The sequence below is a fragment of the Maniola jurtina genome, chromosome W (assembly GCF_905333055.1).
Source record: "Maniola jurtina chromosome W, ilManJurt1.1, whole genome shotgun sequence".
Lineage (NCBI taxonomy): Eukaryota > Metazoa > Arthropoda > Insecta > Lepidoptera > Nymphalidae > Maniola > Maniola jurtina.
Genome location: NC_060057.1, coordinates 4,835,673 through 4,859,848, shown reverse-complemented (window position 1 = coordinate 4,859,848; position 24,176 = coordinate 4,835,673). Strand labels below are relative to the sequence as shown.

The 24,176-nt window shown below is 36.6% G+C and overlaps 1 long non-coding RNA gene across 1 annotated transcript; it reads right to left on the bottom strand.

The window, feature by feature from the left end:
- Positions 1-4,566: 4,566 nt before the first annotated feature.
- Positions 4,567-23,467, bottom strand: LOC123879772. The gene is made up of 4 exons (XR_006799072.1): positions 23,326-23,467; positions 14,214-14,220; positions 14,159-14,162; positions 4,567-4,578 (listed from the first exon to the last, which is right to left on the bottom strand). It is a non-coding gene; the product is annotated as an uncharacterized LOC123879772 (long non-coding RNA).
- Between the last annotated feature and the right edge of the window lie 709 nt (positions 23,468-24,176).

Genomic DNA, 24,176 nt, shown 5'->3' with positions numbered 1-24,176 from the left:
GATACCATTAAATTTTTTCGTAGTTTATTTTCTAGATTTGGGCTAATTGACCAACTGGTGACCGACAATGGCCCGCCGTTCCAAAGTGCAGAGTTTAAGGAGTTCTGCAGTAAAAATATAATCAGGCATGTTACATCTTCACCGTATAGACCGCAAGGAAACGGAGCAGCCGAGAATGCGGTTAAAACCGTGAAGAAAACTATTAAAAAGGCGGTGTTAGAAGGGGAAGACATACACGCTAGCTTATGTCGATTTTTATTACAATATAGAAACTGTCCACATGCAACCACAGGAGTAGAACCGGCAGTAGCTCTGTTAGGGAGGCGCCTGCGGAATAGACTAGACGCGATGCGCCCGAGTACATCGAAGATAGTTGCGGATGCACAAAGCAAGCAAATAGAAAGCTCGGGCGGAGTCGTTCGAAAATTCGATATCGGAGATAAAATATTAACACGAAATTACTCCACAAAGGACAATAAATGGATCGAAGGGGATATAATAGAAAAAACGGGGCCAGTATCGTACAAAATATTGCTAAACAAAGGAAATATTTGTCGCAGACACACAGATCAAATATTACCACTGAGGAATAGTCGTTTCTCATGGAACGTCGGACCCGGATCAGAACCAGAAAGTACGGAGATAAGTATTACGGATCAATATGTAAACACAAGACCGCGGAGACGAAACCAAAATGCCAAGGAGTCGTATTCACCCGAGAAGGATGTCGAGGAGTCCACAACTCAGTTGGAGTCGCAGGAGTGCGGGGAGCAAACGTCGACCTCGACGCCGCCGCCGCGACCTGGGTGGGTACTATCCCCGACGTCCGAGCTAGACGACGACGGGGGACGGTCGCCATGTCTAGAATCCCCAGTTGAAATTATGGAAAGACCTAAGAGTGCGTGCCGGCTACGTAAAAAAGAGTGAGAAGTAATTATTAAGAAAAACACTTAACTAAGGATGTACATAAAAATATTATACATGCATTAAAAAAAAAAAAAATTAAGGAATAGAAAGCTTCAATTGAGGCAGGTTGATTAATTAGATAAGTGGTACATTTTAGCATTTTTTTAAAATAAGTATTACCTAATATAACTTCTTAGTTACGAGAGATAAGTTAAAAAGTTTGTTTTTGATAAATTTGGTTATATTACAAAATGTACTTAAAAGACTTCATCAATTAGTTCTTAGCAGATAAAATAGAATAGGTTTATTTTTTAACGATTTAAGTTTTTAGTTAGGGGGGAAGGAAAAGCAGATAATTATGGTATACTTAATTAGTAGATAGGTAAGTGTTAAGATGAATTACCTAAGTGTTCCCTATGTAAACCTAGTAAATAAGACTTTTTATAGGAAAGAGATGTGTAGTGTAGGATAAGTGCGGGTGTATGAATAAAGCAGTTAGCTACCTACCGCGGTGTTTGATTGACGTATGCAATAAATATAAGTACATATTTTGAAATATAGAATTATTTCTTAACGATACAGTGTCGTTAAATTAAGTAATATAACTTAAATTACGTAAATTCTGGATCCGGTTGGAAATAAAATGAATACTTATTGGATTTTAATATCTTTGTAACGATCATATATAAGCCTCAATAGCTCAACGGTTATAGGAGCGGTCTGAAAACCGAAAGGATGGCGGTTCAATCCCCACCCGTTGCACTATTGTCGTACCTACTCCTAGCACAAGCTTTACGCTTAGTTTGAGGGGAAAGGGGAATGTTAGTCATAATTAAAATGGCTAATATTCTTTAAAAAAAAAAAAGAAAAAAATAAGATATCGTATCGTATCTTTAACAAGTGTAAATTAAAAATTTATAACACCCCCGACGATCCAAAGTATTTGAGTTTTCCAAAACATCATTTTCAAATAAATAATTATGTATTTAGGCAACGTCCATCTTGACAGCTTGACATTTGTCAATTGACATAATATTAAGAACCTAACGGTTATCTAACCTTCTTTTCTACAAGAAAACTAGAAAAGAGCTGATAACTCTTAAACGGCTGAACCAATTTTTTTGGATTATAGCTAAGAACACTCTCGATCAAGCCACCTTTCAAACAAAAAAAACTAAATTAAAATCGGTTCATTCGCTTAGGCGCTACGATGCCACAGACAGATACACAGATACACAGATACACAGATACACAGATACACAGATACACAGACACACAGATACACACGTCAAACTTATAACACCCCTCTTTTTGGGTCGGGGGTTAAAAAATAAGGACTCAGTTGTCATGCTCGTGCCTCGTGCTTGGATAATTATTTCATCCAAGTCTTCGAGCCAATATCTCTGATTAACAAAATAAATTATTCAGATGTCAACGTCGACATATTTCAAACTGAAATTTATTTAGGTACGTAAAACTCGAATTCACTGATGTAACAATTATCTCCCGTCCCTTCAACTTCCCTAAACAAACTATTGAACTCGGTTTATTGAACTAGGCTTTTACAAAGCTCCTTTCAATCGTCAAATATTGAGTCAGTTTAGAACAATCTACCACCTGTTTGAGCATTTGAGCATCTAACAAGAATAATGGGCAGGAAACTTTGGGCAAGTTTGCGTTCCATCATTATAAACATTCGGTCGCCGTAACACGGTTTGTGAAACTCACAATCACAAATTCAAATTGCGGTAATCCCAAACGTTGTTAGAGGTTGATTGGTGGTTTTGGTGCACAAATGAATTCTTTAGCCATGCAACAATAAAAAATAGCGATCTACTGTCAAAATCAGCCAATTAGGTAAGTGATTGCGATGATCACACCGTGAAAATTCTGGAGAGTAAGTATATATATATATATATATAGTATATATAATTTATCTATACTAATATTATAAAGAGGAAACCTTTGTATTTTTGTATTTTTGTATGTTTGTATTGAATAGGCTCAAAAACTACTGGACCGATTTCAAAATTTCTTTTACCATTACTTAGAGGGATTCTTCCGAATCCGTATAGGTTATATTTTATCCCGGAAAATAGATAGGATTTTTCGTGGTAGTGAAAATTGTGGAGTCAGGCGTCAAAAAAACTGCCGTACGTTAACGATTCTCGCGAACGCTGCCTAAATGGTTAGAGATGTATGGTTGACTTCTATAGAAAAGTTGTAGAACTCAATAATGCCTACAAAAAAGTCCGCGATAGTATAAACCAAACATTTATATTTTAGCCATTATAACCACTTTTCCATAGAATAAAAGTAAATGTCCACCCGTGCGAAGCCGGGGCGGGTCGCTAGTAGTATATATAAGTATAGTAAAAGAAATGTAGTAGGTAAGTAAAGAATTTCTTGAGACTTAATTAAATTGAACAAATTGTTTAGCGCAGTTAACTTTCTTGCTCGTAAGCGGTGAGTAAACTAAGTAAGTACCATTTCCCGCCAGCACAGAAACCTTATAGACCAATAACTTACCAAACCGGCTAAGTGGTAAAATATCGTAAGGTGCAGTTCGTGTTTTAACTGTTCAGTCCCGAAAATCCGTAACATTACTACTTCGCTCACGTACTCTTACCTAATAGTGATTGACGTGGCAACACTAGGGCTGACACAACTTTCAGAGTATCATCCACCACAATGGAAACCTGTTTTCAAGCTGATCAATTACTTATTATGATGTAGAAATAGAAATAAAGTTGGCAAAGTTAAAGACAAACGGGAAAACGTTGTTTATCTCAGAAAAATAGTTACGGATCCAATTCATTCAACAAAGAAAATCCTGAAAGATGAACCTAATATGGGGAAATGCGTTACATCACAAATGTTTGTCCGGTTTGTTAGTTTACAACTTTTTCAGTTTATAACACTGTCCGTTTTAGTTGAAAAAAGTGGTAGTGCTACGTTTGTCTTGTTCTTCTCAGTTGGAAGGCATAGTTATTTCAAAATTATTGTGTGATCTCTGTTTTTTTGTATCTTTTCTTAGGCTACGGGGCCAAACACGTTCTAGGTAGTCAACCCTAGCTGAACTCGGTGTCAATCGAAGTTTCTCGATTAAGCTAGCGGTAATAAATGGTGTATAGGGACACACCTTCGTCGTTCCGCAAGACATAATAGTGTCCATCCCTTCGGTTCATAAATTTTATTGTTTGTTTATACGCTGACGATTTAACGGATCATCCGTTTTGTATCTTATTCAACTTGTGTGTTCTTTAAATTGTTTTAGAAATTTTGGCAGTTTTTAGGGTATCTTACCTCAAAAGGAAAAACGGAACCTTTATAGGATCACTTTATTGTCTTTCTGTCTCTCTGTCCGTCCGTCCGTCCGTCGTGTCTGTCAAGAAAACCTATAAGGTTCTTCCCGTTGACCTAGAATCATGAAATTTGCCATGTAGGAGGTCTTATAGCACAAGTAAAGGAAAAAATCCGGAAACCGTGAAGTTGTAGTTAAATATCACCTAAGTCCTATATTGTATGATGGTACGAAATCCTTTGAAATCGGAGTCGCACTTGACCGGTTTTCTTCAATAACGCGAATGCCCCATACAAACGAACTTCTATTCTCATTAATAAGCAGTCAAACTCAATGGAATTTTAAAGGCATACTCTATAACCTAATATCTGTCTATGGTTTGTCAGATTTCCGTAAAAATATATAGTTTCATAGAAAGTTACACGACTTAGTGAAATTCTCTAAGCTCGAAGAAAACTCCTCTTCCGGTTATACTTACCTACTTACCTAAAGATACAAATCCTCTCCTTGCTTACCAAAAATTATTTCTTCAGAAATATTTTATACTTACTTTTTGTTGTAAGTTTTATGAGTTTCTAGTTCTAAAAATATTTTTATGATATAAAAAGTTTATATTTATAAATTTAATGTTTATTAATCTCAAAAGCAAGAAAATGGTTTCAATGTGCATTTTTTCTTTACGTCACTAAAATTTTAATATTTTTAATGGTGAAACTTATTATTTATCGAAAAATATCATGAGAAAAATCGTTAGTTACGTGAAAAAACTGAAGATTTTACCAAGAATTATTATTTAAACTATATTGGTATAACTATATAGGTTTAATGAGAAGCATATTTATAACTTATTAACTTTCTAGCTCAATATTTCATGATATCAAAGCTAAAGGTACTTTTTACACAGCATTTATTATTTCTTTATGTCAATATAATGGATATTTCTTTTTAATACCGTAACTCATTATAGAAAGATATCGACGGAAAATCGTAAAAGCCATGAAAAAAAACAACGACTCCAACAAGAATTTCAGAGCTAATGGATTTGCTCAAATAGACGTGTAGGTAAATGGTTGAGTGAATATTGAAGTGGCTTAATAGAAAATTTTATTTTATTTCAAATGCCTTATTTCGTTTTAGTCTTATTGCATCTAGTCGATCATACTTATTTCGGAGTATAATGGAAAATTTTATTTGAACTTTTCAATTAATTTTTCAGTTTTTTAGTATTTTCGTTTAATTTAAAAATAATTGAGAGATAGGTAGGTAGTCGATTTACGATGTTTTTTTGGAGGAAAGCCGATTATTATAGATCATTTTAAAATTATTTTTAAATAGGTATATAGGAAAGTTCCCTAGGTCGAAGTCATAATGATCCACAGAGCAGACTGAAATTCAAAAGGTGAACTAATTTCAGCCGGACTATTGTTGTACATACTTACCTACTCTCAAGCTTAAATACGCTTAGTTAGAGAAGAAAAGTTGATATTAGTTATGTTGAACTTGCCTAAGTTCTACAGTAAGAAAAACCTTTATACTTAAAAACCTTTTACATACCATTCTAACGATAAAGACTTAGGACTATGGGGCTTTTTGAACTGCCGTAGCGTTTCCGCTAGTCCGAGCACAGACAACTGAGTGTGACAAAAAAATCTTGGTTTTTAATCGTCAAAATATTGCACAAGCCGCGAGAGAGGTGTCGCACCGATTGTGCTCGGGCTGCAGGTTAGCCTTCTATCATGATACATGAGGCAGCTTGATAATCTAATGACTGTCAAGAGTTAGTTTGATATCGAATAAAAAACAGTGTAACTACATAGTTCGTTTGAGACGGGATGTTGCATTTTACGTTCCAAACTATGATATAATATTTACCTTTATACATGCTTTATACCTACAGGCTACATACGATAGATATGTTACGTTCATATTGCCTGGTATATAAAATCCGCTATCACTGGTATCCGGTATTTTATAACCGTCTTACTTAGTCATAGTAAGACAGTTATAAAATGCACGAGATTAAAAGAGATAGCTGTCTACAAGGTAGAGTCAAAGTCTTCACTATAAACGCATGCTACTTCTTTTAAATGACTACCATAAGTTATTCCAGCAAGATCCTGGGTACTATCTCCTATACTTACGTCAATTCCTTTTTGATGTTGAAGCTCATTATGTGGTGACATATTACAAAGAAGAGGAAAAGCGTGAAAGCCACGGAAAAAACAAAGCAGAGCGTAGGAATTACCCGCCAAATGGATCTGCCTCAACGTATAACTGGATAAGCGAATAAAATCAGGCGTAGCTTTTTTTATTCCCATATCAAACCCTTGACTGCGATCTTAGCTGGTGTTTTTTTTAATAACTAAATGGGCTTATGCTTGTCTGTAATCACAACAAATGGGAGACGATGCAGCCTAAGATGGAAAGCGCCTATCCATAAGCTAGCAAGCTACGAGTAACTTAAAAGGATATGATAGTTTGATTCCTTATCAGTTTCTACACGGCATCGTACCAGAACGCTAAAATCGCTTGGCAGTACGGCTTTACCAAACCAAAGATCAAACCAGAGACAATTCAGAAATTATAAATTCTCGAATTGCCCCTCCCGAGAATCAAACTCGGGACCTCCTGCTTAGAAGAGAGCGTTCTTCACTGCGTCAGAGAGGTCTCATAGAACCCAACCAGGGGTACGAGTTTAATGAAACTACCATACCCCTTTTAAGTAAGCCTGCTTCCATCTTAGACTGTATCATCACTTACCATAAGGTGAGATCGCAGTCAAGGGCTAACTTGTATCGGAATAAAAAATTAAAAAAGTTTGAGCAAAATTAGGCGGCTTCATCTACTATCTCAAAGTTGAATAAGTAACTGAAAGAATTACATTTCACTTTTCAGCAAAATATATATAGCCTTTGTACGAAACTGGAGTAAGACAGATAGTTACCTAAGACTAAGGACTAGCTACTTCCGTTCGTAAAAAGCACTTAAGATGAACGCACGCTAATCTGCACACTAATAGCGTTTAATTTGATAACACTTCGTTTGCCGTTAGCTGTCAGAGTTGTTAAGATAATTGGCTGAAAAAAACTACTAGCCTGATCAGCACACTCTACCTATCTTCAAACGCATTAGATAAGTGCCAATTAACTACCAGTACCTAGCACTAAATTAAGAAATCTGAAACCAATTTTTTTTTTCTTAAAAATCATACGCCCATAACATAATATACAAAGTTTAAAAAAAACTAAATATACTGACCCTGTGATGTTCACCGAACAAATCCATACAAGCAATCACGACACTACAAAACACTTATATTTTAATTAAACAAAAAATCCGCACATCATACAAAAGCTAATGGAAAACGCCCGATTTTCAAATTGAAATTCGCGCGGTTAAAAGCTCAGTGCGTTGCGATAACGTCCATACAATGATAAATCGCGTCACTCACTGGTCGCTCGCCGGCTACGCGCAGCTTTCGTTCACACCTATGTATCCTGTCGTATAATATTTTCTGAAACGCTGTGCTCGTCGTTGAGTTCGACGACGAAACATATTTCATGAAAATATATTGTTTGTTGTTGTTAAGTGTTTTCGTTTAGCAAAAGAAAGTCAATAGGAAAACCACTTAATACACATTAATAGGATAGAAGTTAAATTATATTATAATCATTGAAAAAGATTAAATATTTGCCCTCCGAAAAATAAACTAAATCCATTCTAAATTATCTGTTCTTGCTGTGACACAAAAATGCAATAGTTGATCATGAGGGAAACACTTGTCTTCCTTTTGCCCTGTTGGTAAAGCAAGATGGACAAGATAAAAACAAAAAAAAAATCTAGTCTTGTTAACAGTATACGAGTATAAGCAGCCTACAAGCCAAATGTAGCCTTAGTAGACCATCCGACCCAGGTTCAATTATTTAAGTACAAAGCCGACGAAGGCTACTTGAATACGATCTACTGAAACTGCGACCCGGCCGTCGGTTTTGTACATATCATTAAGATTCTACGCCTGTTACACAGCCTTATAGCCAGCGCTACTGAGTTAAATACTCGTGTTTTATTTCGTAGATGCGACACTGTTGAAGTAAGGCTTTTCACTTAGAGAATAGCCCTGTAGGATGGTAGAAACTGTTGCTTCCAATAACAAAATATCAAATTGAAATAAATTATATTTTGTCCCGCGGCCTACTTATAAATATTGCTTTTATTTCATTATCGCGTCCCTTTTTTCACTTTAGCTGTATTTGACTCGACATTTCAGGTTACGAGAAATTGTTTACTTTTTCAGGATTGTCACCAGAGCACAGTAATTAAGACTGGGCAGAGTCTGTTAAGGATTTCGTCTGTATAAAGAGGAATAGCAGATGTCCGGGTAGATGTTGAGACTATAATGAAGAGGAGAGAAGATAGGGAATAGAAAGGAAGGAGGAAACGAGAGATACCTACTCGTAACACCCAGAGGAGAAATCTCTCACGAGAGTTTAAACACTAGAACACCCAGAGCAGAGAACTGGCACGAAAGTTGTCTCGTTTTCAAAGAAACTTTTTTCAGATCTTTTTTGCGAACTTTCTGATATATTATAATATTATTATCTTTCACTTTGTTTCTTTTTCAATTGTGTGAATACTGTATAATCCTGACTGAATATTTGTATGATTTACCTGAACGGAGCCTATCTGGTTCTGGAGACGGGAATTTGTTATAGTCCGAGCGAATTGTAAGAATACTGCCAGCAGCGAGAATTCTTCTGGGACAGGGTCGAAGATCAAAGAAAAAAGAATTAAATTAAATTAAATTCAATTTATTTATTTGCTGATACTGTAATTATACAAATACTGGTCCAGCTGTATCACGCCAAGCTGGCATGCAAATACATTAATTTGTGTTAAACATAGTAAATAGAAAAATTAAAATAAAAGTAAAATTTGTCATAACTTTTCAAATTGACTCTCCCAAACCTGGGACTTTTGTTCTTCCAATGTATTAAAGAAAGGCTTCTTGTACCAGAGAAGACATCTAGATAATACAGTTACAAGGCACTATACCACTAAATGGCTTCTACGTTACATCTAAGCTAAGTCGCTTATCGGTCCAGCTTTACCGGTAGAGTGGCTATTAGCTAAGCTGAAATCCCTAACTTATGGAACGATTTGTAAAAGATTGAATTAGAAGATTTATTAGGATTAGGATTAAAATAAATGTCTCTCTGTGATTTCAAAGTCCACTATGGTCTATGGTTAATTACGGTAAAAAATAACTTGTTTTTAAATATTTGATGCAACGTCAGGATGACCATTAAGATAATTTTATTGAAATTAATAAACTGCTATCCCACTTCAATAAGATGATTAAGATTAAAGAGATGAACTAATTCAACTAAACATGGATAATGTTAAACCGGATACGTCAGGATTACAACCTTTAGATTAACCGAGCCTCCGTGGGCGAACTAACAATACCTACTCTCGCTTTAAGAGATAACATGGACTACAACCCTCACTTATAAGTCATGAAAAGTGTCTCCAATGAATTTAAACAACGCTTATTAACCCTAAGTACCTAAGTCACCCCTTATACCGACTCTCGGACTGACCATCTAGATTAGATGGTTTATAGGAATCTAAAGGAAAAACTCAATAGGTAGGTACCTACAAGTAAAAGGATGGTTTAGGATAAGATACTACATCATGTTCATTATCGTGTGGACATCCACAGTACGATATAGAGCTTTCCTAATGTACGCTAATACACTCGGTAGTCTTCAGTTTCATCCGCATCCAACCATTCCCCTCTACAATCGTCGCTTCGTCGGTTCATCTTGCGCTGTGTAGGGTGGAGAGCGCCTCACGCTACACTTTGTCAGGTTAGCTAGCTTACATAGTTAAATTAGATAGCTTAGTTTAGCTTCGTAGTTCGCGATGAGAACCGAAGTATGAAAAGAAGCCGCAGCTATGAGAACTAAGCTAAACAAAGTTAGCAAACCGCATTGTGGCCTGTGCTTTACTCGTATATGTTACGTGAGATATTATAACGTCTACATACGTAATAATTAAATATATATGTATACATAGATTACTTTGTTCAAAAATTAGCAAGATCCATGACTTTCAACATATACGGTACTAGGTACTTGTAAATAAGCAACAAAAACGAACTCCTACCTGAACCTCAGTTCACAAGTTAAATAGTTCCTTCTCAGACGTTAATCTCAGAGTTACTTACTACGAGTACCTACCTATGTGGCACAGTCTTTGAGCTCGTTCCGCGTAACTTGTCACAGAGCTAATCTAAATAACACACACCCACTAACACAGAAACTGCTTGGGGAAATATTCCACTTAACTTGGAAGTATTTTTTTAATTTATGTGTAGATAAGCGCTTGGCTGCAATCAGACCAGCTGGCAAGTGATGATACAGCCTACGAAGCGCGCTTGTCTAGAAGAAAAAAAGGATAATGCCTATATTTGTCCTGCCCTACAAAATCCTACCACAAGTACCTACCTATCGCTAGAGATGTCGCAGGACATTAAGACGTTCTTTTCAATCTTTTCAAAATTGTTTTTTTCGCTTGTTTCACGATTTTTTTAGTAATTTCACGAGAGTTTCTATGCGCCGTAACAGTGCACTTACGTGCTTCAAGAAGCCACTTTGAAAAATACGTGCCTACTGATATGAAACGTCTAGTCTAAACATATAAAAAGAAAAGGTGACTAACTGACTGATGCACCAACGTACTGATTGACAAGAGTCGGGCTGTTATGTCGGAGATAGCTATTATGTCGTAGACATCAGCAAAGTAAGGATTTTAAAAACTTCAACGCTTAAGAGGGTAAAATAGGGGTTTGAAATTTGTGTAAGTAGTCTACGCTGATGAAGTCGTGGGCACAAGCTAGTCACACTAATATTATAAAGGAGAAAGTTTGTATGTGTGTGTGTGTGTGTGTGTGTGTGTGTGTGTGTGTGTGTGTGTGTGTGTGTGTGTGTGTGTGTGTGTTTGTTACTCCTTCACGCAAAAACTACTGGACGGATTGGGCTGAAATTTAGAATGGAGTTAGATTATACCCTGGATTAGCACATAGGCTACTTTTTATCCCGGAAAATCAAAGAGTTCCCACGGGAATTTTAAAAAACCTACATCCACGCGAACGAAGTCGCGGGTATCAGCTAGTCACAAATAAAAATAAAAGGTCCCGCAAAATACCGTTATTCAAATAGCGATCTTGCCTAGCAAAGACGTGCAAAAGGAAATAAATCCAAACTTATTATAAAAGAAACGTGAAGCATCGAACGCCGCGTAACTTGTTCCTAGGGTTTTTATTCGAGATACTTTTTCAGAGAGTTGCCAAGTACTAGAGGGGGTATGCTAGAGGTGGTTTTCCGCAAACGCCCTTAGCCCTTTTTGATTTTATATTGGATATGCGGCTTTTTTAACCGACTTCAAAAAGGAGGAGGTTCAATTTCTCAAAGATTTTAATGGGCATCAGTATTTTTAACATAACTGCACAATACCTAATGGTAATAATATATCGTACTGTCTTCTGCCCGTTACAATATACCTACATATAGTTAAAATTATCTTATGTGAACTATGGGATACCGCGAGGTCTCAGTTCGGGGTGAACCACTAGTAATATTAATATAGTAAAGCGTGCCCTTTTCTTACTTTTTCGAGTTGTATGCTTATGGAGTTGGAGTTTTCCTTTTACCAGCCACTCAGGCAAATAAAAAGCCCTCTGACGTCTTACCATTCTGACGTCTTATTTAAAAAAAAATGTATCTCTATGGTCTATAACTCAATGCTAAAAAGCGGTGGAAAAATCCTCCGCCCTGTGTCTCCTTATATTTCTATTTTAAATGCAAGAGCCCGCAACTTCCAATACTTGAATACTTCTTTGGCGTTTTGTTTGCTTGCCCACAAACGAGGTCGTTTATTCAATTAAGTTTTTATGCTTACAATTTGTCTGTTTTTTTATGTTAATATCCCTGTGTTAAGGCGTAAATTCAGCACCAACAGCTCTTTCTATACTTAGGTACCTACTACCTTGTGCATAAGCGTACTTTATAAATATACTATTTTAGTATAGCTAGTTTACGTACTTACCTAATTAAATTTTATCATGATTATCTTACAAATTCAACAAAAGACAATCAAACAAGAACTAATGAAAGGAACCTCCCGTGTCCAGTGGTACTTAAGCACCGTGGTCTTATTAGCGGGAGTAAAAGAGAGAAGGAGAAGAAGTAAAAGTAGGTACCTACGTAGTACGTACCTACCCATAGATAAAGATATTCCAAAATATCCTGCCACGCTAACAAAGTCGCAGGAATTTCTAGTAATTATATGGAGCTATTCATTTTCGCGAGATAACGAAGCATCCTGGAAAGCCTCTTGTCGCCGGTAAGAACTTAATTAACCGGCGATGAAGCCAAGTATGCACAAGTTAAAACATTCTTTTCTTACATCATCACTACATTAGTAAGTTAATGCGTTTTATTTATGACTTTAATAGGGCTCCTATGGGTACTCTAGGTAGTTAACTGAGTAGATTTTGGATTTCGGGTAGGCCAAAGTATGAACCTAATATGCCATTGCCATTACGGTACAACCTTGAATGGGGGCAGGGTGGTATCACAGCCAAAGCCTCCCATCAGACCAAATAAATTATTGCCAAAAATTTTACGGGCTATAGGGTAGGTAGGTACCTACTAATTAAACACATTTTTTTTATAAATGTAAAGCATAGTGTTTTTCACCTTTTCACCTCTGCTATAATTGTCGTATTTATCTATTTTTAAGCTTGTAAGTACGATAATTATTATTGACGCTAGTAGATCAGTGGGTTTAGAGATTGTGTAGGAACACAATTTCTAAACTACTGATTTTTAATTTAATTGACAGGTCTCAATTTATTGCTACCCCTTCCATAATACTCGTACTTCCTGTGGAAAAGAATGGCACTAGATTTAGAATTCAGAACAGAACCAGACAAAATAATGCAAGGGATAAGTTTGAAGCTACAACGGAACCTTTAGAACTTAAGTTCGCCCCACACGCGCCAATTAGCGACCCGCGCCGGCTTCGCACGGTAGCTTATCGTACTGTATCCATAATTTTTGAAAATAAAATAAAGCCTAAGTCACTCAGCATAATGTGGCTTTCTACTTGTCAAAAAAAATATCTAAATCGCTTCAATAGTTCCAGAGATTACCCCCTACAAACAAACTTACAAACTTTACATTTTTGTAATATGAGTAGATATCACACTAATATTATAAAGGCGAAAGTTTGTGTGTGCGTGTGTGTGTGTGTGTGTGTGTGTGTGTGTGTGTGTGTGTGTGTGTGCGTGTGTGTGCGTGTGTGTGTGTGTGTGTGTGTGTGTGTGTGTGTGTGTGCGTGTGTGTGTGTGTGTGTGTGTGTGTGTGTGTGTGTGTGTGTGTGTTTGTTACTCCTTCACGCAAAAACTACTGGACGGATTGGGCTGAAATTTAGAATGGAGTTAGATTATACCCTGGATTAGCACATAGGCTACTTTTTATCCCGGAAAATCAAAGAGTTCCCACGGGAATTTTAAAAAACCTACATCCACGCGAACGAAGTCGCGGGTATCAGCTAGTCACAAATAAAAATAAAAGGTCCCGCAAAATACCGTTATTCAAATAGCGATCTTGCCTAGCAAAGACGTGCAAAAGGAAATAAATCCAAACTTATTATAAAAGAAACGTGAAGCATCGAACGCCGCGTAACTTGTTCCTAGGGTTTTTATTCGAGATACTTTTTCAGAGAGTTGCCAAGTACTAGAGGGGGTATGCTAGAGGTGGTTTTCCGCAAACGCCCTTAGCCCTTTTTGATTTTATATTGGATATGCGGCTTTTTTAACCGACTTCAAAAAGGAGGAGGTTCAATTTCTCAAAGATTTTAATGGGCATCAGTATTTTTAACATAACTGCACAATACCTAATGGTAATAATATATCGTACTGTCTTCTGCCCGTTACAATATACCTACATATAGTTAAAATTATCTTATGTGAACTATGGGATACCGCGAGGTCTCAGTTCGGGGTGAACCACTAGTAATATTAATATAGTAAAGCGTGCCCTTTTCTTACTTTTTCGAGTTGTATGCTTATGGAGTTGGAGTTTTCCTTTTACCAGCCACTCAGGCAAATAAAAAGCCCTCTGACGTCTTACCATTCTGACGTCTTATTTAAAAAAAAATGTATCTCTATGGTCTATAACTCAATGCTAAAAAGCGGTGGAAAAATCCTCCGCCCTGTGTCTCCTTATATTTCTATTTTAAATGCAAGAGCCCGCAACTTCCAATACTTGAATACTTCTTTGGCGTTTTGTTTGCTTGCCCACAAACGAGGTCGTTTATTCAATTAAGTTTTTATGCTTACAATTTGTCTGTTTTTTTATGTTAATATCCCTGTGTTAAGGCGTAAATTCAGCACCAACAGCTCTTTCTATACTTAGGTACCTACTACCTTGTGCATAAGCGTAGGTACTTTATAAATATACTATTTTAGTATAGCTAGTTTACGTACTTACCTAATTAAATTTTATCATGATTATCTTACAAATTCAACAAAAGACAATCAAACAAGAACTAATGAAAGGAACCTCCCGTGTCCAGTGGTACTTAAGCACCGTGGTCTTATTAGCGGGAGTAAAAGAGAGAAGGAGAAGAAGTAAAAGTAGGTACCTACGTAGTACGTACCTACCCATAGATAAAGATATTCCAAAATATCCTGCCACGCTAACAAAGTCGCAGGAATTTCTAGTAATTATATGGAGCTATTCATTTTCGCGAGATAACGAAGCATCCTGGAAAGCCTCTTGTCGCCGGTAAGAACTTAATTAACCGGCGATGAAGCCAAGTATGCACAAGTTAAAACATTCTTTTCTTACATCATCACTACATTAGTAAGTTAATGCGTTTTATTTATGACTTTAATAGGGCTCCTATGGGTACTCTAGGTAGTTAACTGAGTAGATTTTGGATTTCGGGTAGGCCAAAGTATGAACCTAATATGCCATTGCCATTACGGTACAACCTTGAATGGGGGCAGGGTGGTATCACAGCCAAAGCCTCCCATCAGACCAAATAAATTATTGCCAAAAATTTTACGGGCTATAGGGTAGGTAGGTACCTACTAATTAAACACATTTTTTTTATAAATGTAAAGCATAGTGTTTTTCACCTTTTCACCTCTGCTATAATTGTCGTATTTATCTATTTTTAAGCTTGTAAGTACGATAATTATTATTGACGCTAGTAGATCAGTGGGTTTAGAGATTGTGTAGGAACACAATTTCTAAACTACTGATTTTTAATTTAATTGACAGGTCTCAATTTATTGCTACCCCTTCCATAATACTCGTACTTCCTGTGGAAAAGAATGGCACTAGATTTAGAATTCAGAACAGAACCAGACAAAATAATGCAAGGGATAAGTTTGAAGCTACAACGGAACCTTTAGAACTTAAGTTCGCCCCACACGCGCCAATTAGCGACCCGCGCCGGCTTCGCACGGTAGCTTATCGTACTGTATCCATAATTTTTGAAAATAAAATAAAGCCTAAGTCACTCAGCATAATGTGGCTTTCTACTTGTCAAAAAAAATATCTAAATCGCTTCAATAGTTCCAGAGATTACCCCCTACAAACAAACTTACAAACTTTACATTTTTGTAATATGAGTAGATATCACACTAATATTATACTCGCGCCTCGTCCTCGAGATTAGCAGGTCTTGATGTTATAACACAGGTAGTTACGCCTAGATGTCACCACTCTGCACTTAGTTGAGAAAAAAGTATTAATTAAATTTTTATTTTTCTTGTTGTGGGTAGGTATCGTCCATTTGCATTCTCGGTCGATTGTCGTCCATCATTCGCGTTCTAGTGCTCAACCACTCAACATCTTTTAAGCGTTTTCGCACTGTTCGGTATAAAAATGTCCAAATGTAAAGGATCTAGGACCATTATTATAAGAATAAAATACGAAAGTTAGAACTTAAAATTCGTAAACGGAAGATAAGTGTTTCGGAGAGTGTATTGCTGTGTAATGTGTATAAATGTGTATCGTGTAACTTGCAAGCTATTGCTGTAGTAGAAGACGAATTTGGAGCAGGTATTTACATATTTTTGTTTTAAAGTGATATATAATATCATCTCTTTTGCTCGCACGTGTTTACGTACTGAATATTTAAATGCAACCTGAACAGTCATTGGGGCTGCTTCGACGCATTAAATTATGATCTCTCGGGCCTGTACGTATTTACGTACTAAATATTTAAATGCAACCTAAACAGTCATTGAGGCTGCTTCGACGCATTATAATAATATGATCTCTCTGGCCTGTACGTGTTTACGTACTGAATATTTAAATGCAACCTGAACAGTCATTGGGGCTGCTTCGACGCATTAAAACATGATTTCTCTGGCCTTTACGTGTTCACGTACTAAATATTTAAATGCACCTGAACAGTCATTGGGGCTGCTTCGACGCATTGAAATATGATCTCTCTGGCCTATACGTATTTACGTACTGAATAATTAAATGCAACCTGAACAGTCATTGGGGCTGTTTCAAAGCATTAGAATACGAATGGCATTCCTTCCGCTGGGGATTTTAACCTTGCCTAATAAAACTGACAAATTTATAAGGTACCCTGACTTATTAATAATAATTAATATACTATAAACGTATATTTTCTGTTTAAAGAATAATAAATTGCGAAAATTTGTCAGGGACTTCTTAAGGTCCACATTATAAATAAGCTATTTAGCTTATAAACTTTGAAATGATTAATATCATATCTATGATAAATTTCTTATACGCTCGCAATGCGACCAGATGACTTGCTAATTCTTTGTTTAAAGAATAATAAATTATGAAAATTTGTCAGGGGCCTCTTGAGGGTCCACCTTATAGGTAAATTATTTAGCTTACAAACCTTGAAAATATCATATCTATGATAAATTTCTTATACGCCCGGAATGCAATCATATGACTTGCTAATTCTTTGTTTAAAGAATAATAAATTACGAAAATTTGTCAGGGGCCTCTTGAGGGTCCACCTTATAGTTAAATTATTTAGCTTACAGATGACTTGCTAATTCTTTGTTTAAAGAATAATAAATTATGAAAATTTCTCAGGGGCCTCCTAAGGGTCCACCTTATAAGTAAATTAATTAGCTTACAAATTTTTAAAAAATATCTATGATAAATTTCGGATACGCTTGAAATGTGAATAGAAGATTTACTACTAGAATGACAAACTGAAGACAACACAGCTCAGATTTTTAACAACAACTTTGTGCCTCCACCAGGCCCTAGCAATGACACAGATCTTCCCCCGAAGACCCTTTTTGCTCATGATACAAATGTCTTGATCTGGACATGGAGATTTTAGAGATATTATTAAGTACATATTGTCCAGTAGAAATGTTTCACCTTACATAATCAGGCATGTAAAATTTGTACAAAGTCATTCATATTTAAGTTACAAAGTCATTCATATTAAAGATTAATATTTAAACTATTCTTTGAATTTCAAAAATTTATCCATTGTGTAGAAACACCTTTCTATTAGCCACCGTTTAAACCTTAATTGAAATAAGTTTAATGTAAGTTTTCTAAACGCCTTTGGTATTTGATTGAAAACTATGATTGATTTACTGCGCAGTGATGATCCTACCTGTAACTAATAATAAATACGCAACGAATTTGCAAATCGTTTATTACATGTTGTAAGAGACGGTCCTAATAAGGAAGACCGTAAGAACTTAATTAAACTAAAATGGGTATTTCGTACCTATTGCCAAATTGTACTCAACTAGACGAATTATGAAGGACTGACATCGAGAAATTTAAAATGCAAGGCCAGTAGGCCGCCAGCGGGGCCACCAAGGAACCGTGAGCTTGCCGCGCCGCACGCTTCATACCACCCCGCCGCCGCCGCCGCGCCACCCGGCGAATTACCCACCGCCGCACAGTGGGACGGATCGTGCGCCGCCGCCGCGCCGCACGCGCACTCATCAAAGACGTCGTCGCGGGGCTACCAGGCAACGGATTCCCGTCGCCACTATTACATGCAGCTAAGTATGCAAGACTTTAATCTAAATTTTATCAACTGTGGGCTCGCTACAACGATAATAGTACTATACTGACTATTGGTACTATCCTGGTTAAAAGGTTATAAAATGCCATTTATATCACCTGTTGTACAACAGATACTTCCTGCTAGCGGCTAGCCCAACTTACTCGGCTATTGAAAGACCTCATTACTAGCTACTCAATTTTGGAGCCATATCAAAATGTTTCTTCATTTTAGAGTGTTTCTCAATTTGTCTCCATGGACTTAAGTATATATATATAATACATAATGTAAATATAATACTTTTTTTTTCTCAAGTATTTTCCTGGTACCAGAATCTTGTGGCAAGATGCGATTTATTTTGAATCTAAGAAATCTTAATAAAATTGTTAAAACGGATCATTTTGAACTAGAGGATTTAAGAACAACATTAAAAATTATAACATAATATGTTTGTCAAATGGCGTCAATTTACTTAAAAGACGAGTATTTTTTTAGTTAAAATACATGAAGAATCATGAAAATATTTAAGATTCTTTTTTGAGAGTAAATTATTCGATTTAAGGTCTTGCTATTTGGGCTAAGCACGGCCGCATACGTATTTACTAAAATATGTAAACCTAAAGCTGAATTATTGCGCTCCGCGGGTCTTCTTTCTACCGTCTATTTAGACGATTGACTGACAGTATTGTTGGGTTCTTCCCGTTCAGAATGTTTAACTAACATAGATCTAACCAAAAGACTATTAGTGTCATTTGGTTTCATTACCAATGAAGTAAAGAGTCTTTCTTTTTGACCAAATGTAAATTTTTAGATATGATCATAGATTCAGACAGTTTTCAAATTGGCTTACCAACAGAATAAAAGATTGCGAATAAAAGCGCATCTTTAAATTTTCTAAAAATTTAAGTGTTGCAAAATTAGAACTTTTGCTCAGCTATTAGGCTTATTAGTTTCTCCTTGTCCGACCATCGAATACGGATGGTTGCACACTAAAGAAATGGAAAAATATAAACTTCTCAACTTGAAAGGTCATGATGATTACAACAATTTAATGAATTTACCCTTCAACATGTTTTCGACTGGATATAAAAAAAAAAAAAAAAAAACGAAAGTTCTGTTCATCGAATTAGTATTGATGTCTACCTACCAAGTTGAGATATTTTCTGACGCCTCAACGATGGGGTGGAGGGCCGCATGTGAAGGTAGGTCTGCAAGTGGATCGTGGTCGAATAATGAACGACAACAACATAAGAATTATTTAGAGCTGCTTGCTGCAATTATTGCTTTAATTATTTTCGCAAAAAACCTTTTTTAACTGCCAAATATTGCTACATGTTGACAATTCAAGGGCAGAGAATACATAAATAAAATGAGTGGTATACGGTACCCTCATCTCACAATAATTACTCGTGATGGATGGGAGTAGTGCCTTCTCGTTTTCGCATCTTACATTAAATCTAATGACAATACAATTGCAGACTATGAATCACGTAGAACTCACCCAGTCATAGAATGGGAGCTGTCTGATTGGGAGTTTTGACGCAGACATTCGCTATAGACTCATTTACAGTTTCATGGTCAGATTATAGTTATACGCGTTTCCGCTTATGTCAGTGATACTTAAGACGCTTAGAAAAATAATTACAGACAAAGCACGCGGTATCATGGTTGTACTCCTTTTGGCCTACACAGCCATGGTACCCCTTGTTAAGATACCTCTTATTTCGGATACTGTGACTTTTTTCCTTAAAAGCCATGCCTTATAATTCTCTCATTGTAGCTCCTGCCGAATGCACGGCTCTATTACCCTGGTGGCATTATCCGGGTATTATCCGAGATGCATTTTCAAGAAAAAACATATCAGAATTATCTCTTGAAATAATGTTGACATCATTAGCACCTAACTTCGTGAAACATTACCATGTTTACTTGGAGAAATTGTGGTATTTCTGTCAAACTAACTTGGTATATATTTATGATGCATCTATACCCACGGTAATTTGTTTTTTAACCCAACGTTTTAATGATTGTTACCAATACGGCACACTCAATTCGTTTCGCGGATACTAAGCCAAGAAATAGTTAATAATGATAGCATAAAAAAAAAAGATGTAACCTGAGATGCCAACCTAGTATTAAATAAACTGAGCTCATGGCACCCCAATGTGCAATTAACCGTAGATAATCTTACAAATAAAACCATTACCTTACTAGCTCTGTCGACCGCACAAAGAGTCCAAACTCTCTCGAAGATAAAAGATAGTAATATTCAAAACTTCTCTCATCGTATCACAATTAAAATTCCCGACATAATAAAGACTTCTAGACTTGGCTTTCAACAACCCATTATTCGTTTACCCTTCTTTATACAGAGAACAGCCATAATATGTCCAGCCACTACAGTGTTATGTTATACATATAGAACGCACCTCATCGTTAAGAACATCCTCATAAACCAGTAGCGGTATTGTTAATAATGATGATACTACTTTAGCAGAATCAATCACTAATCAATCTTTATCATATTTTTGATCAGTCAATTATATCTAGTGTAATCACTCGCAACTTGCAAAATCATAATACGGTACTTACATTGTACCTAATACATATAATTGTTTACAACTAGTTAGGATAGCTAGTATAAGGTTAATAGTTAATTAATTTTCACTTAATCAGTATGATTACGGAAAAAAAAAAAAACTTATGTTTATTGATTGTACTAAAGGATATAATAATAATAATTATACTCTATTTAGATACAATCTTTTATTTTTCATTGATGATATTTCCGCAATACTCTCAAAGTCTACCTGTGTTATAACATCAAGACCTGCTAATCTCGAGGACGAGGCGCGAGTATAATTAATGATTAAACGAACTTACCTGTACGTGAAGTTCTATCATAATTATACGAGCGCCGAGTCCGAAGAGATTAGCAATCCCGCCCGCCCAGTGCGCACACCCCAATTAGTGTCTCGGAAATACATCAATGAATATCAGAATCTCTTGCTCTAAACTAAATGATGGACGACAATCGACCGAGAATGCAAATGGACGATACCTACCCACAACAAGAAAAATAAAAATTTAATTAATACTTTTTTCTCAACTAAGTGCAGAGTGGTGACATCTAGGCGTAACTACCTGTGTTATAACATCAAGACCTGCTAATCTCTTCGGACTCGGCGCTCGTATAATTATGATAGAACTTCACGTACAGGTAAGTTCGTTTAATCATTAATTATAAAGGCGAAACTTTGTGTGTGCGTGTGTGTGTGTGTGTGTGTGTGTGTGTGTGTGTGCGTGTGTGTGCGTGTGTGTGTGTGTGTGTGTGTGTGTGTGTGTGTGTGTGTGTGTGTGTGTATGTTTGTTACTCCTTCACGCAAAAACTACTGGACGGATTGGGCTGAAATTTAGAATGGAGATAGATTATACTCTGGATTAGCACATAGGCTACTTTTTATCCCGGAAAATCAAAGAGTTCCCACGGGATTTTTAAAAAACTACATCCACGCGAACGAAGTCGCGGGCATCAGCTAGTAGATTATAAATCCATATTGAGGCTATAGCTTTTCTACTTGCATTTGCTTATTAAACAGCATAAAGCGTTTATCTAGCAGCACTTACTGATTGTAGCGCTTTGCTAAGTGCCCCCCTTTCTACACTTAAGCTGTAAATCTACCATTCCATTTGTGTTGTGACCATAAAGCAAATGTTTATGAGCCTTTCTCATTTATGGCTAGTACCTACTACATGAACTTACCTAAAATAAAAATAACGATATTTTGGCACCCAGATTCCAGAAACAGGATTTTAAGCCACAGTCACTGCTGTGACGGATAACCTATCATCAATATACTTAGGTGTACTCTCTCTGCGCTTCGTCTTTCTCATTGCTGAGGGTCGTACCTCTTATCATTAATCACATAGGGGAATGAGTTTACTTGGAGATTTTGGTTGTTATTGTATCAGATTTTAGTGAAACCAACGTACTTAATACGAGTTGAAATGCCTAGGCGTAAATACAGCCTTTAATCATGTTTAGGCTTTAATTTGTTAAAGGCCGCTTAATATACTTTTTTAATATAGGTAGGTGGCTCTTTAATTTTTCTAAATCAAAGTAAGCTTTGACTACATCCATTAAAGAAAATTCCTCGAGGTTCAACGCACACCTGCAGAAAGGAGTGAACACGTCATGTATGTGAACTTTAATGCAAGTTATATTCAATTGCTTAAACACACATAACTCCGAAAAATTAGAGGTGGGTGCTCGGGATCGAACCCCCGACCAGCCCAGTAGGAGGCCGGCGTCTTAACCACTAGGCTATCACCGCTTCTACTACTCTCTCTACATAGTATAAAACAAAGGCGATTCACGCCGTCTTCTGTCCTTATGTAGGTAGGTAGGTACGCTTTACGCTTACCTAGTTCTTTTAAACTACGCAACAGATTTTAATGCGGTTTTCATTAATAAATGGAATAATTCAAGAGGAAGATTTGTACGGATAGTTTAATATTGTTTTGTGTTCATTTGTTCAAATGTGACGATAATTGTTTAAGATGTCGGAAGAAATCAAACCGATTAAAGCTTTCATTGAAAATGCTATCTTATTCTTTTGAAATATACTTAACAAACCACACATACGTTAGTACCTATCTATCTACATTGCATCCGTGCGAAGCCGGGGCGGGTCGCTAGCAAGTAAATAAAAAATCTAACTAAACCCACGAGACCTCCAGTCAATTACCTACATTATAACTTAGGTGTAGGTATCAAGCGGATATAAGGCGTTCGTCTAATATCCCCGGGGCACGCTGACCTAATTTTTCTCGTTTAGTTTCAGTAATAACGCCCTGTATAAAATTATGGCCGACACATTTCTCAATACCCCGCGGCTTTTATGTGTTTTCGTACATTAAGGCTCTTTACGCATTGCATCCGATCTTAATCCGAGAGTAAATTCTCGATCCAAAGTACCTAACCGTAGCAGTAGCCTAACTCTATCCGCGGAATGAAATTAGTATAGCGCTCTTTCTTTTACGTAATCCCATACAAATGATAGAGACAAAAATCTCAGTAGGCGTTAACCATTTTGAGTCGCTAACCGATCACAAACACGTTTTCAAAGACATTCTAAATTCAATTAGTGATTGGTTGGTTACTCACGATAGTTATAAGCGTCCACTGAGATTTTTGTATGTATGCGCTATAATAACTCCTATCCGCGGATATATTTAGTACTTACAAATAATAAAACTCATCTCTGGCCGGAGGTCTACTAAAATATTTCTATGAGGTTGAGATATGATTTATAGTACGCACTTGCTTTCGTTGTCGTAAAATGCGAATTTTGAAATTTATAAATCTACTGCGCAACCAGTTTCGTTTTCGTAAAATTCGGATAGTACTCGTATTTAGTGCGCAACCCGTTTGTTTAGTTTTCATAAAATCAGTCTTTCAAAATTCAGTTTTAGTGCGCACCTACCCCTCATACAAATAATACTTGTTACTTTGGATATAGAATTCTCATATTCGGGTGGAATGCAGTGCGTAAGAGACGTCGACCTCTTATAAGGGGCGTCGGGGGTCCGAACCTCTAACTTTTCAGAGTTATGTGCGTTTCAATTAATTGAATATATCACTTGCTTTAACGGTGAAGGAAAACGTAAGGAAACCTGCATGCCTGAAAGTTCCCCATAAAGTTCTCAAAGGTGTGTAAAGTCTGCCAATCCATTCTTGGCTTGCATGGTGAACCACGGCCAAAACCCAAGGTTTCTCACTCTGAGGTGCTCAGTTGATGATGATGATGACACACAGACAAACGCGGCTGCATCTTCATGCTGTATAATA